At 33.4% G+C, this 14345-nt stretch overlaps 1 protein-coding gene across 4 annotated transcripts in view; it reads left to right on the top strand.

Annotated features, from left to right (window-relative positions):
• Invadolysin (leishmanolysin-like peptidase, invadolysin) overlaps positions 1-14345 on the top strand; it is a 254307-nt gene that overhangs the window by 83570 nt on the left and 156392 nt on the right. For 2 of the 4 annotated variants that reach the window (XM_035866711.2, XM_035866709.2), the window contains exons 1-2: positions 8583-8688; positions 9533-9689. The exons of the other annotated variants lie outside the window; for them this stretch is intronic. The gene's annotated coding sequence lies outside the window, so the exon portion shown is untranslated. Of the gene's footprint in view, positions 1-8582; positions 8689-9532; positions 9690-14345 lie in introns of those variants that run through there. 4 annotated transcript variants of the gene reach the window in all.

The raw sequence follows: 14345 nt of genomic DNA, 5'->3' as shown, positions 1-14345 counted from the left end.
TCGACACACGTATATATATATTGTTATATATATAATATCTAGACACAGTATCTATGCGATCATGTAATTTAATAATAGAAAATCAAAATAATGTCTATCGACGGAAATGGATCGATGATAATATTTACGAAATAATTTTACGATAAAACTATTATCTCGATACTTCTAATAAATTTTCAATAAACTTGATAATATTTATTTATTTATTTATTTATTTATTTATTTATTTATTTATTTGTGTTTAATCTTATTTTATATAAGTATGATCTATTTGGAAATATTTTAAGTGGAAAAGAGTCAGTAGTTTGCAAGACAATGGGATTAAGATTTCAATTCAAAGAAATCGGATGAAAGGAGGTAACAAAAGGAAGAAACGAAATGCAAGAACAGAAACGAAATGGGGACATTTTATCGACTTTTGGAAACGGAAGCTTCGTGGTAGGAACGTGCTCAATGGATGAAGGTTCTTCGATACCGTGGTTATCCATTATCGGATTGCTTGAGCCGTGCATTCAATTCGAGTTTAAATGTCCCTTTTCTAAGATATCACGAGACTTACTTGCACCCTTTTCTCGAGTAAATGTTCGTATGTTTAAAAAGATCCCGTTGCTTTTTACTTTTTCTTTTTCTTTTTCTTTTTTTTTTTTTTTTTCTTTCTTTCTCTCGTTTTTCCAATAAAACGAGTGTTAAGAGAAAATACAGTAGAGAATACTCGGATATTTAAGAAGTGTATTTAAAGGCGTGGTTCGATTCAACGTTAATCGTAAAATGAAATAGAATAGTATACATGAAATTCTTAAGTTCAATTAAATACGAAAGAAAGAAAAAAAAGAAAAAAAAAAAAAAAAAGAAAGAAAAGAAAAAGCTGACAAAAGGATACGTAAATGTTTCTAGCTTCGTTGATTAAACATTTTTTATTCTGAATTACGCGCTCAGCCTTTAGCTGAGCTATATATGTATATAGATAATACACAGAATTTTTCTTTTCTCTCTTATTTTTTTTTCTTTTTTTTTTTTAAATTCTGAATCCTTCATTTTAATAGTTTTTACAATATTGAAAAAATGAATGGTAGAATTATATAATAATTTATAAGTAGAAAGATATTCGAGAGAGAAAGAGAGAGAGAGAGAGAAAGAGAGTGAGTTGAAAATATAAAATGCTTGGAAAATAACTTTCTTTTTTTCCATCCCTTTTCTTTTCACATCGTTGAATTATCGGGACAATGCATACGAATTTTTTTAAATTCACTGGGTTCTTTGATAGGAGAATTTGCGACGGGTTGATGCAAGGGCACGCTCGTCCCAACGCTCGTGCTCTCTTTCATGGGTTCGCGTGTCCGTCGAGTTCACAAAGCAAAGCTAAATGTTTCTGCCTATGACGCTTTCGACGCTCGAATTTGCGTGCGCTGAAACGCCAACGTAAACACGAAATCCTGCACATGCATTCCGCAGAGCAAAGCACTACGGATCTTTCCATTCTCTGTTTTCTCTCTCTCTCTCTCTCTCTCTCTCTCTCTCTCATTCTCTCTTGTTCATTCCATAGCGAGGGTGCATTCGAGCGTATTATAAAGGCTTCTCATTCAAAATTTCGTCCGCCAGAACAATACATTCTGTATCCTACCAATAAGCACCGTGCCTTGTAAAGGTAGTTAGCTCCTGGTATCAGTATAAGCAGGAATGAGCTTTCTGATTCGTTCATCGTTCCAAGGAAATTTGCTTTGACGTATGTTTCTCTCTCTCTCTCTCTCTTTCTAATTTGCGTTACACATCACTGAATATTCCTTTTCTGGTAGCCCAGTCGTAGTCGTTCTAGATTTCGATATATCTTGTACATTGCTTTTCCTATCTCTCTCTCTCTTCTCTCTCTCTCTCTCTCTCTCTCTCTCATTCTCTTCTCTCATACTAGAAGCTTCCTTCGTAATCTGATTTTCGTCAGATTCGAAATGGCAACTTTAATAAAGTGTTTCGTATTCCGCACGTTACCATCGTGTTGTCTCATTTGGAGCTAAGAGACTTTCTTAGCCGTGTTCGGAAAAGTACGTTCATTATCGTGAAGAGGAAAAAGGGTTTATAGGAAAAAGTTTATTGGATCGGAGTACTAAAGACAACTTGGTTACGTTCGAAAATTGGATAGTAAGCTCGTTGAAAGGGTCTCGAGATGGATTCTTCTCTATTATTTCACTCGTCTCGTCGACAATATCGACACGTTTTTATCTTCGTAGAAACATAGAAATGTTCGTTCGTTCGTTCGATAATTTTTCTTCGACGAAAATTTCAAAATATTTTAAGTATAATTTTTTTCTTTTTTCTTTTTTTTTTCTTTTTTTTTTTTTTTGTTTTTCTTTTTTTAGGATTATCTATTAATAATTTAATTTGAGATCGAAAAAAAAGGAGCGAAAAATTATCTAGAAATTATTTCTCATGCAATCATTGAATGCATAAAGTAAATAGATTGCGGTTGTTTTCATAAATTTTCGTGGGGGTTTTGAATAATTGAACGTAATCTCTCGGACTTTGCGTCAAACGATTATCATCGAAGTTAACGAACACGTTTATTTTCCAAATGAGAGAGAGAGAGAGAGAGAGAGAGAGAGAGAGAGAGAGAGAGAGAGAGGAAATTTTGGCGAGATTACGAGATTTTGCAGAAAGTGACAGAAGAGAGCGAGAGCGAGAGAGAGAGAGAGAGAGAAAGAGAGAGAGAGAGAAATATATATATACATTCATATATATTGTGAAGTTTCGAGCGTAAACAATTTAAATCTTATTGGCGTCCGAGTCTATCGAGCAACGTGGTAGTATGCTTTATTGCCGGTATTACCACATATCGTATGCAAATGTTTGCCTCAGCGTGTAGCGTACGAATATTAAATAAGCTTCGGTCGGACGTATCGTCGGAATGGAAAATGGTATATGCAATAAATAACAAGCGTTAAGTGAATCAAGCTACGCTGTTATAAAGCCCATACTCGATATTACTTGAAATCCTTTGGCTATTTATTGTACTTTGTCAATCGTTTCATCGTTTTAATCATCTTCTCATCTCTCGATTATTTCCATTATTTTCTTTTTTTTTTTTTTCTTTTATTTCCTTCTCTTTTTTCCTCCTCCTCTCACTCTCTCTCTCTCTCTCTCTCTCTCTCTCTCTCTTTTCTTTCTTCTTTGTCTTTTTCTCTTTTTTTTTCTCATTTCTTTAATTTTCTTTTTTTTTCTTTTTTACGTTGCATTCGTCAGCATTATCCAACATTAAGGCTCACGAAGAAAATCAATTCTTTCCTTGATATTCGAAAAACTCGTATAGCATTATATTCCTTTCTCTGGCTCATGGCCAATGTGCATAATCGTAAAAATAGAAAGAGAGAGAGAGAGAGAGAGAGAGAGAGAGAGAGGAGAGGATTAGAATTTGAGAAATTCGATCAGGTGTCGCTAAAGTTAATACATATAACGTTGGTACGTGCGAGTTTGCTGAATCTTCTTCTATTTCTTTTCCTTCTTCTTTCAACTTCTTTCCTGAATGTAAGACGATGTAAATACATAGTTTCGAAGAGTCACCGAAAGAACGTGAGAGAAAAAGAGAGAGAGAGAAAGAGAGAGAGAGAGAGAGAGAATTATGAAGCTTGGAAACGAGTTCGGTCGTTTGTAGGCGGAAAGACGAGATCCGATTTTATGGGATCGTATTCGAATCGTCGACAAAAGCCACGAATACGAGTTACCTTCTTCGAAGCTTTATATCCGGTCAAGCTCGACACCATTCGACGACGTGATGCCCTCGCTTTCTTTTACAATTTTTCCTTTCTCTACTTTTCTCCTTTTTCTTTTCGCCTTTTAACATTTTCCCTTCTCTCTAGTCTGTCCTTATCTAACCAATAATCGTACCAGTCGTGATTGTCGGATCCATGTTAGTACGTATCTCTTCGATGTGTGTCTATCGGAGATTTGGTATATATGATGATACTTCTTTTTCTTTTTTCTTTTTTCTTTTTTTTTTTTTTTATCTTCTTCTCTCTTTTACCTTACGTTTTCTACGATAAACGAAGTGATAAGTCCCATATCCACGAACTATAAGAAAATGGATACGGAGGAATTTTCCTTTCATGACGAAAACGAACGATCTCGTTTGCTTTAAATCTACGTTCGTTTTATTTTATTACAATCGTTATTTTCATTTTGACACACACAGATATATGTATGTACTTAAGTAGACGTATTCGTGGGAATACGTAGGGAAATGTTACTCTTTGTGGAAATTTTATATGGTATATCTGAGAGAATATCTGATAGAAAGGAAATAGAAATGGAGAATACATCAAATAAAGTCTTTCTTGAATGTTTCTTAGAAAGTTAAATTGATAAAAAAAATCGTATCTTATCTTTGATTTAGCGATTTTTTTCTAATCTCTTTTTCCTTCTTTCTTTTTCTTTTTCTTTTTCTTTCGTTTCTTTCGTCCTTTCTTCTTCTACTTTTTTTTATTTTTCTTTTATTTTTTTTTTTATTTTTATTTTTATTTTTTTTTTTTTTTTTTTATTTTTCTCGAATTCACATCGCAGCTGCGTGTAAAGCGACGCTAGTAAGACATTCTAGGCGATTGTTAAAGAGAGCATAACTCCGACGCCTTCGAAAATCGCACAGCATAACGACGTAAGTGCTACCTCCGACGATTCTCTTTTCGTGATTTACGATTTCGTAGAAAACGAGTGGTCTACCGAGCTTAAAAGACCACGGATTGTTAACTGAAGAAAGAAACGAACGAATAGCACTTTTTATTTTCCTCTTTCGTGTCAACACGTAAACGCCGCACCTAGCTTGATATGCAAAACGCGATAAGTCGTTACGTGATATATATATATATATATATATGTATGTATGCGCGATTCTATAAAGTTATTAGTTCAGTATTATCGACGTTGGCGATCACGTTACACACCTCGAACCACACCTCGATCGTCGAAATTTCTTTTTTGTAACAATTTTTAGAAAAATCCACCTTATCGAATTATTCCTTTTGTATTATTTAAAAATTTATGAATTTTTGATAATACTTTTGTTCGCCTACGATATCTTAAGATTTTCATTGTTGTAGAATAACAAATGTAAAAAAATATATTCAATGGGATCTATGAAGATGGATTCTTTTGAATTTGTTAAGGAAAAAAAACACATACACACACAGACACACACACACACACACACACACACATATACACACAACCAAAGAAATATAGAAAAGAAAAAGAAAAAAAGAAAAAAAAAGAGTGGTTACGTTAACAGATGAAAATGAATTCAGGGAAGATAGAGAAGTATGTACATGGATATATGTATATCGGAGATGTATACACCCTAGATTTCAACAGAAGGGTCGAAATCTCTCTCTCTCTCTCTCTCTCTCTCTCTCTCTCTCTCTCTCTCTCTCTTTCTCTTTCAGTCGAGCGTCGAAAAGGGTGGAACGAAAAATCTTATTAGAATGAACGCCGAGAGGCATAATCAAAATTCACGTCGCACTCGTCCCGTTTTAAATAATCATACGAGGAGAGGAGAGGGCTGCTGCGTCTCCTCCGGCACGATATGAACGCTCGTTTGGTCTCATCCTTCGAATTCGGAGCACGCTCTCCGATGCTCGCACCGCGTGCATTCTTTCTCCATCCCCTAACCTTTTTTTTATCACAAATTTTTTGCTCCTCTTTTTCTTTTTTTTCTTTATTTTTTTTCTTTTTTTTTTTTAGCCGAACCCTGAGGTGTACTTTGAGGGAGTAACCACTATCGGTAAAACTCCCGTTCGAGGAATCACCATGTTAGATAACACCTGAACATTCTTCTTGAATGCCAAATGCGGTATCTCTTCTCTCTCTTTCTCTTCTTTCTCAATCTCTCTCTCTCTCTGTCTCTCTCTGTCTCTCTCTGTCTCTCTCTGTCTCTCTCTGTCTCTCTCTGTCTCTCTCTCCCTCGCTTATTATGTTTTAATGCAAAATAGAAAAGGAACTTCGTCATTGCCCAACGATCGGTGTTATTTCACGCGTGAAAGCAATACCTTTTTCTTCCATTCTTAAAAATCCACTCACGTTTCTATTCGTATCGCGTATCCTTATTCCTCCTTACGTGAATTCCCTTAGGATGTACCTTCCAAGAGGAATCCATCCATAGTCCTCTTATTTTTTTTCTCCTTATTTTTTTTCTTCCTTCCCAGTTTTTCTTCTTTCCTTCATTCGTTCGTACTTTCGTTCGTTCTTTCGTTCTACCGACCGACTAGCAAGTCATCGTGAAAGAACGAAGTCTTTATTACACCGAGCAAAAAAATGCTAAGAACGTTCCTTCCGTGCCACCACTAAGCTACTTTGGAAGATTGCTTAGAAAATGAGAGAGAGTGAGAGAGAGAGAGAGAGAGAGAGAGAGAGAACCAAAGAGAGAGAGAGAGAGAGAACCAAAGAGAGAGAGAGAGAGAGAAAGAGAATAATGATATAGATTCAAAGTAATTTGTTTCACTTGATTAATGCATTTCACGATAATCTTATTAGCATTATCATAAGTATCGTGAGGTTGAACGAAAGAAATGGAGAAAGTAAAAAATTTTTTAAACTGTATAGCTACTTCATCTTTTTTTTTTTTTTTTTCTTTTTTCTTTTTGTTAATATTTAACTCACACACGTAACAATTTAATCAGAGATGACATCGTTAATAATATCGTCGATGATGAAAATTTGTTATTTAGTTACAGTAAAATAAATAAATCGACTTATAAATCGTATTCGTTATAATACTAATTTTGAGATATCATGAGATATTTGTTATATAAGGATAGAATACTTTTTTTTTTTTTTTTTTTTTTTTTTTTTTACAATAAATAATGATTATAATTTTCTACGCGTTATTTGATCATAAATTTGAATACCGACAAATCTCGCGAATCATGCAAATCTTTTTCCTCCTTCATATTTTTCTCTCTTTTACGCAGTTTCCTTCTTCGTTCACGTCATATTATTCTTTATTCCATTCATCATCGTGCGGCTTCAACGCGTCACCGCGGACCTTCAAGGAAGACAAGCGTGTCGTGGAAAAGGGAGTGAGGGGAGGACGGAAAAGGATCTACTCGGTTTCGAATCCAAACGCTGCATGATTTCGTGGGAAACGTTTTAATATCCGTATCTTCGGTGTTTCTTTCAACTTTGGCTCCATTTCTTTCTGATATATCGTTTTATATTTTTCCTTCTTTTTTCTTCTCCTTCTTCTTCTTCTTTTTTTTTTTTCATTCTTTCTTTCTCTTTTTTTTTTCGATATCCTCCTACCGACAAATGACGAGAGGAAGAAATAATAATATAAATTGCGAGAACGATGTGTTTAACATAGATAACGCTAAGCTACACGTCGTCGCAAGCTTTTATCGTTGTTTGAACACGCCGTTGCAGTTCGCTTGTACGAATATAAAAGCAGAAGAAACGGGGAGGAAAAATTAGGAAGAAGAGAGAGAGAGAGAGAGAGAGAGAGAGAGAGGGAGAGAGAAAGAGAAAAAAAGGAGGAATTTTTCGAACGTCATTCACAAGCATTCACTTTGAAAAATGAAAGAGAAAGACCAGAGAAGTGAATCAAATTTGTCCAATCGTTATCGTTGAAATGCTTGTTAAATATATTCCAATGGATAATTTCACATGACAATGGTCTCTCTGATCTTCGTGCGAATTCTTTCGTTTTATAATATAAATGTAGTTTATAGAGGGGGAAAAAAAAGAAGAAAAATAAAGTTCCTAGATAAATCAAAGCGATGGAAGAAATAAAAAGATATCGTTAAAATTGTTCTCATCATAGAGGTAGACGTGTTTTTATACGTCAAAAGGAGAAAGCTTTGATGGTGAGAATGGAGACGTGAGGAAGGGAGGGGAGGGAGAAAGAGAGAGAGAGAAAGAGAGAGAGAGAGAGAGAAGAAGGTATTCAATATTCGAGCTAATCGTCTGTAATGTTTGCAGAGGCCTTAATTAAAAAGGACACTATATCAGAGTGAAGAATTGAAAAAGAGAAATCGTTAAAATTTTCATGTTACAGCGTAGATATATGGTTTGAGTCAAGACGAGAAAACGTTGGTGGTGTGATGCTGATGGTGGTGGTGCTGGTGGTAGTGGTGGTGGTGGTGATGATGGTTAAGGGAGAGAAAGGGAAGGAGGTTCAACGTTCGGGCTAATCGTCGGTAATGTTTGCAGAGACCTAGCTGAACACTCGCGCGTTGGTAAATGTTTGCGGTGTGTCAGTGGTATAAGGACCAACCAGGAGCTCTGACCGCTCGACTGTTTTCAGATACACTTGCTCTGTCTCTGTCTTTCTCCCTTCCTCCCTCTCTCTCTCTCTCTCTCTCGCTCTCTCTTCTTCTAACAAGAAGTCGAGATGTGTGCGTCAACTAGTATTCTCTCTCTCTCTCTCTCTCTCTCTCTTCTTGTCTCTCTCTCTTCTTCTCTCTCTCTTGCATTTTGGTCAGTTAAACTCGCAGGAACGTAGAGAATTTGAGAAATATTCGAACGACGCGCCCCCAGTCGTTGGCCCTCTCGCGAGAATTATACGAACTACGCGATCGTGACGTCACAACCGAGATGAACGAAAAAGAAATCAAATATGGCCGAGAACCTAAATGGAGATAACTGTGTGCTCTACGATCAAATGGAAATTTTTCGTCGAAGAATAATGTCCGTTGAAAAATGATTGATCATATCGTGGTAAGGATATGTTGGTTTATCGATATTTCATAATACGAAAGAATTTTTAACGTTTGTAATTCAAGGATTCGATCGATTGATATTATCGAACATTCTAGTATCTGTTGTCGCTCAATCAATTTATTGTGGTTATATCGTTATTTGAGATATCTGTTTCTTTATCTCTTAAGAATACTCCTTTTTTTCTCTTTTTATAGATATCTATTTTTAATCGCATATATTAACAATAAATCAATTAAATTTGCAATATACATAATGTAAATTAATATTGGCAATATACATATGTAAACTCTTGAAAGGAGACATTTATCATATGTACATCTGTGGGAGAGAGATAAGAACTACGTAAAAAAATACTTCGTAAGCTATTTTGAACGTTTTTATTTATTTTCTTACAATTTTTAACTCTTACAGTTTCATATTACGTATTATTTGAGGTTACGTCGGTCACGAGTTATACGTACAAATTTTTACTATGGAAAATTTTTAACAGAAAGAAAAAAAAAAGAAAAAAAGAAGAAAAAAAAAGACAAAAAAAACACGCATACATATACGTATGTACGAAGTGCGTGCTTTTATATTTCGTAAGATATTTCGTTTGATATTGTTTATATACAAATTCTTAGAATTCGATACTTCGATAGAAAATCAATATCATTCAAGGATATAAATAATAGGAATATGAAACATACGAGACACATTTTAAAGATGGAACATTTATTCATCAGACCAACATTATTCGAACGTATAATAAATTTTGATCGATTTTCTTACTATTCCTATAGATATAAGTAAAAGTTATATGGAATAGCATTTACAGAAGAAAAATTTCTTTTCGTTTCAGGTAAGAACCAAAAGATATTTCAATCAAGATCTTCGAAGGGAACATTAGCGAGATGATCTTCAGTGATGATCGATAACGAGAGAAATCCATAGAAACGTTCTATTTCAAATGATTAGTTAGAATCGAGAAAGTGATTATCGTGTGCACATGACAGACGGTAAGAAAAATAATTACTCATAGATCACGTAAAGCATTCAAAAAAATACTATATGTTACTACATTTTCTTTCCTTCTCTATCTTCCTCCTCTCTCATCTCATCTCTCTCAAGAAATCCATTAGTAGTAGCATTAACTTGAGAAACCGTCTCTCCTAATGGCAATACATCCGTTGAATTTTTTAAAAGTTAATGAACACGTTTCGCGGGACTGGTAAAACTGGTATGTAGTATCGTCGAAACAATTTAAAAAAGGAATATTTTATACGAGAAAACTGAGAGATCGTGTTATCATGAACGAATAATGAGAGACTAGAACTAAATTACAAATTCAGTTAAATTACTCATAGAATTTTTATTTTTATTTATGTGTCTTTTCTCCGTTTATGCACGTAGTTAAATTTATTGACTATAAGAATGTAAAAGAAACGTTAGAATGTTATTTGTAGTATTATAGTAATCATATTTTTAACATATATTTAAAAATTTATTTTTATCGGTAAGATATTTTCTTTTTTCCTATCGATAATAGGGAATTTATGAAATTGATTTCAATTGAAAATGATAATAATACGAATGAAGATGGGAAGTTTTTTTTTTTTTTTTTTTTTTTATGAATAAGTGAATGAATCGTGTAAAAGAACAATTTTTAATTATGATATTTGTATAACAGGAGTGAAGGAGTAAGAAACAAATGATTAAAATATTTATTCTTTTATTACAAAAGAAATTGAAGTAGCGAACGAGTCAACTCATTTTTCATTCAGATTAAAGGATTTTTATGTTTGCGCAAACGACGTATATTTTTTTTTCTTTTTTTTTTTCTTTTTTTTCTTTTTTTTCTTTTTTTTTTTTAAACAAAAATTTTACGAAATGGGATCAAGTGTATAAGAGGAACACTTTTCAAACGTGTAATTTAACAGGGATATATACCGAATATTATAGATACGAGAGTGTAACAATAATAAAGTCCTGCATTCATGTCTGGTAGATTAATTCACAGGGCAGTTGGTTTCGAATGGAAAACGAGTATTTTGACAAACGTATGGAAGTCAGTAACACGTAGATACACACATGAACCACCGATTTATATAAATATATATAAATATATATATATATATATATATATATATATATATATATACACATACACAAACAAAAGACATATATTTACGCAGGAATATTATGCTAGTTTACCTTTCATCGCATTACAACTCGTTGTTATTTCGATAAAGGCTCGCTTTACTTTCGTGATTTATCGTAACGAGTATCGCGAACAGCAGTAGCAGCAATAGCAACAGCAGCAACAGCAGAAGCACTACTACCATCAAGAGGAGCCACAGGAATAGAAACAGTAATAGCGTATTGCTTCGACACTGCCACTTCGTGTTTTGGTATTCGTTTGATCGTTTGAATTACGATCGGCCCTCATCCGAGTTTCGCATACATAGCTACACTGAACACCCGTCGGATGCCAAGCGTGTTTTTCGACCACGACAATTCCGAACGCCGTTTATTTTGACGATTTTTAACGAACGTTCACGTATTTTAATACATGACGTAAATTTAGCCGCGAAATTTCATGGATTTGCTTTGAAACGATAGAATTTCAAAAATTGTTCCCGCAACATATCGAAAAATTTTATATTTTGTTATGGTTTCGTTTCTCCTTTTTCTTTTCTTTTTTTTTTTTTTTTTCATTTTTTTTTCATTTTTTTCTCATTTTTTTTTTTTCGAGATTGAATAAGTAAAAATTAACGCTCGATCGAGATTCCAAAAGTTCGTCTTTTATTTTTGAAGGGTTTCCAAGTTTATTCAACTGACAACTTCGATATCGAGTTAAGATCGATCGTGTCGTGGAATTGAAAATAATGTATATTTTTTCTTTTTTCCGTTTCTACTTTCTTTTCTTATTAGAAGAGAACTCGTAGGAATAAAAATAATGACATAAATCTTAACGATCGAAATAGATTTTAAATTAAATAGAAACGTGATATTTTTATGTTTCATTGAACTTTTCTTCTTTTTATAGTTGTAGTCGTCATCGTCGTTTTCGTTGTCGTCGCTTTTACTTTTGGCTTAGGGTTGTTACCACCCACTTAGATGATATATTAGCGTCGAGATGGCACACGTCATCGTCCTCGGAGCTCTCGAGACTTTCATACCTTTCTGCTCCGATGCCTTGCAACCCTTCTCGTTACTCGAGACATCACGATTCACATAGCAACGCAGTCAACCTTTCCACCTCTCGTAGTCACGCGTCCGTTAACTTGTCAAAGGGAATGCTTTCAAAGGCGAGATTAATAATTAGAAACTAAATTACATACAGTAATACCTCCCCGACATATTGTATTTCCCTTTTCTATCGGAATAAATTTATTCCATATAAATTTGTTTCAATTTAACCATCAAAGAACAAATATATTTTAAATAATTTCATCCATAATAGCATGAACTTTTCATCGTATTCATTTAATTTTTCATATAATCGTCGTGTGGTATCCTTTGAGAGTAACTCAGATTTGATTTACCTAAACGAATTTAATGCGACTAACAAATTCGAATAGATTCCGATATGATGGAATAGTAATCCGTTCAAATTGGAGAAATTGTACTAAATTAATTCGACGAATTATTAGAGCAAGCTTTTTAATATGACTAGGGAGGAAAAAAAGAAAAAAGAAAAGAAATCGAAAAGGATAAGTTTCGATACGACGAGTATAGAGATATATCGAGATAATACATACATGCTATTTATTTTCCTTTCCTCTCGTATTCGTAACTATTATGTTGAGAGACAGGGATTTCAATTTTCGAAGCTTTCCCATTTTCCGGAAAATCCTTCCGTTAAAGCTCGCATCCACCGTATGGCACGGCTTATTTCTTTTCGTTTTTTCGTCTCTATTCTTTCTTTCCTTCCTGATGTTTTTCTTGTTTTTCTTGTTTTTTTTTTTTTTCTTTTTTTTTTTTAGCTCTAAGGTACTATGCGTCACCAGCAAGAGTCATCTATTTTCTTTGGCTTCGTACGCATTTTCTCGAGTACGAGAAGTAGCTTAGAAGCCGTGTGTCGAATGTTAGCTATTTCTTTTCTCGTAGATTATATATATACATATATTAAAAAAAAGTTGACTCGAGAACAAAAGATTTTTATAAATATACAAAATTTCGATTACGTTCATTGTAATAAAAATTATATTTTATAACATTAATTAGAATTATCATAGGCAGCTATTAATTGGGTCAGTATTTTTAAATATTTGATCAGTATTTATAATAAAATATTATTACGTAATATAAACACAACACAAAGATTTTGATCTAACTTTAAAACTTTCGATTATTTATTTTGTAAAATCTTTATCATTAATTAATAAAAATACTCGACCGAATAAATATGCGTTGGATTAAAAGTTTCTTGAAATGAATATTTTATTTTCTATCGATAAATAAATCGATTTAGTATGATAGATAGGAATATATGAAATTTATTTAATTTCTTTTAAAAGTTGATGAAAAAAATTAATAAATAAAAATAAGATAAAATGAAAGAATTATAAGAAATAACAGGGGAACGGAACGAAGAGAAAAGTTGTGTAATAAAACGGCGTCCGCATATTTGCAGTTGCAGAGCTCAAGCGAATACAAATAGTTGAGTTAAGCTGCAAAAGTGAAAATAAATTTATTTTACGAATGAATTCGCTAGATGTTTCTGTTCGAGAACGACTAACCTAGACGCTCGATTATTCGTCTTTCCCAAATATTCATAATCGTCCATATTGCGTAAATTATTGTGGCATTTACAAATTAGATGGATAATTATCCACAAATCAAAATTACATGATTTGTTATGCGCTAATAATGCTCTAATAATAATAATATTATTATTATTATTATTGTAATAATATTATAATATTATTATTATTATTATTATTATTATTATTATTATTATTATTATTATTATTATTACTATTATTATTAATGATAATAACAAGAATAGATCGGTCGATTTATATTAATATACGATAATAATTTTTAAACGCGACGAACACGCTAGTGAAAATAATAAATTCCTTTTGAAATAGTATTTTAGAACTCGTCGATTTTTCCTTAAACGATTGAAAATGCGACGTAGAGAATCACGTGAATAGTACGTCGTTTGGAATCGATTCGAGATTCGAAAGAAGGAAAATGTTCTTTCCAGTTTCTTTCTCGACTCGATATTATAAATCATTCTATCGCGATTAATGTCATTGAATAGCTTATCGCCATAACGTTTCATGTTCTCCTATCCAGCTTTCATTTCGAACATTTCTCACGAAGGTTCTTGGTACCTTTTCGGTACGTTCTCTTCTCGGTGGTCATTTATCGCGAATATACGTCGCGAAGTACGTCGGTAGGATTGCGGAAGCGGACTATGAAAGAACGAAAAAGGTTTCGAAAGGTTCACTCACATTGAACGGGAGACGCGTCACACGAAAGTGGAAAGATAAAAAGGCCATGGGTGTTTTATCCTTCCGCTTAAAGGAAAGAAAAAGAATGGAAAAGAAAAATAAGGAAGAAGAAGAAGAAGAAGAAGAAGAAGAAGAAGAAGAAAACTCTCGTGGCTGTCCAGTTTGAGATAGAAATAATTTCCCTGAGAAATATGATCGGACGTTGGT

Source organism: Vespa mandarinia, chromosome 5 (genome assembly GCF_050613455.1).
Source record: "Vespa mandarinia isolate Hongniang chromosome 5, ASM5061345v1, whole genome shotgun sequence".
NCBI lineage: Eukaryota > Metazoa > Arthropoda > Insecta > Hymenoptera > Vespidae > Vespa > Vespa mandarinia.
This window is presented reverse-complemented; position numbering and strand designations above follow the sequence as displayed.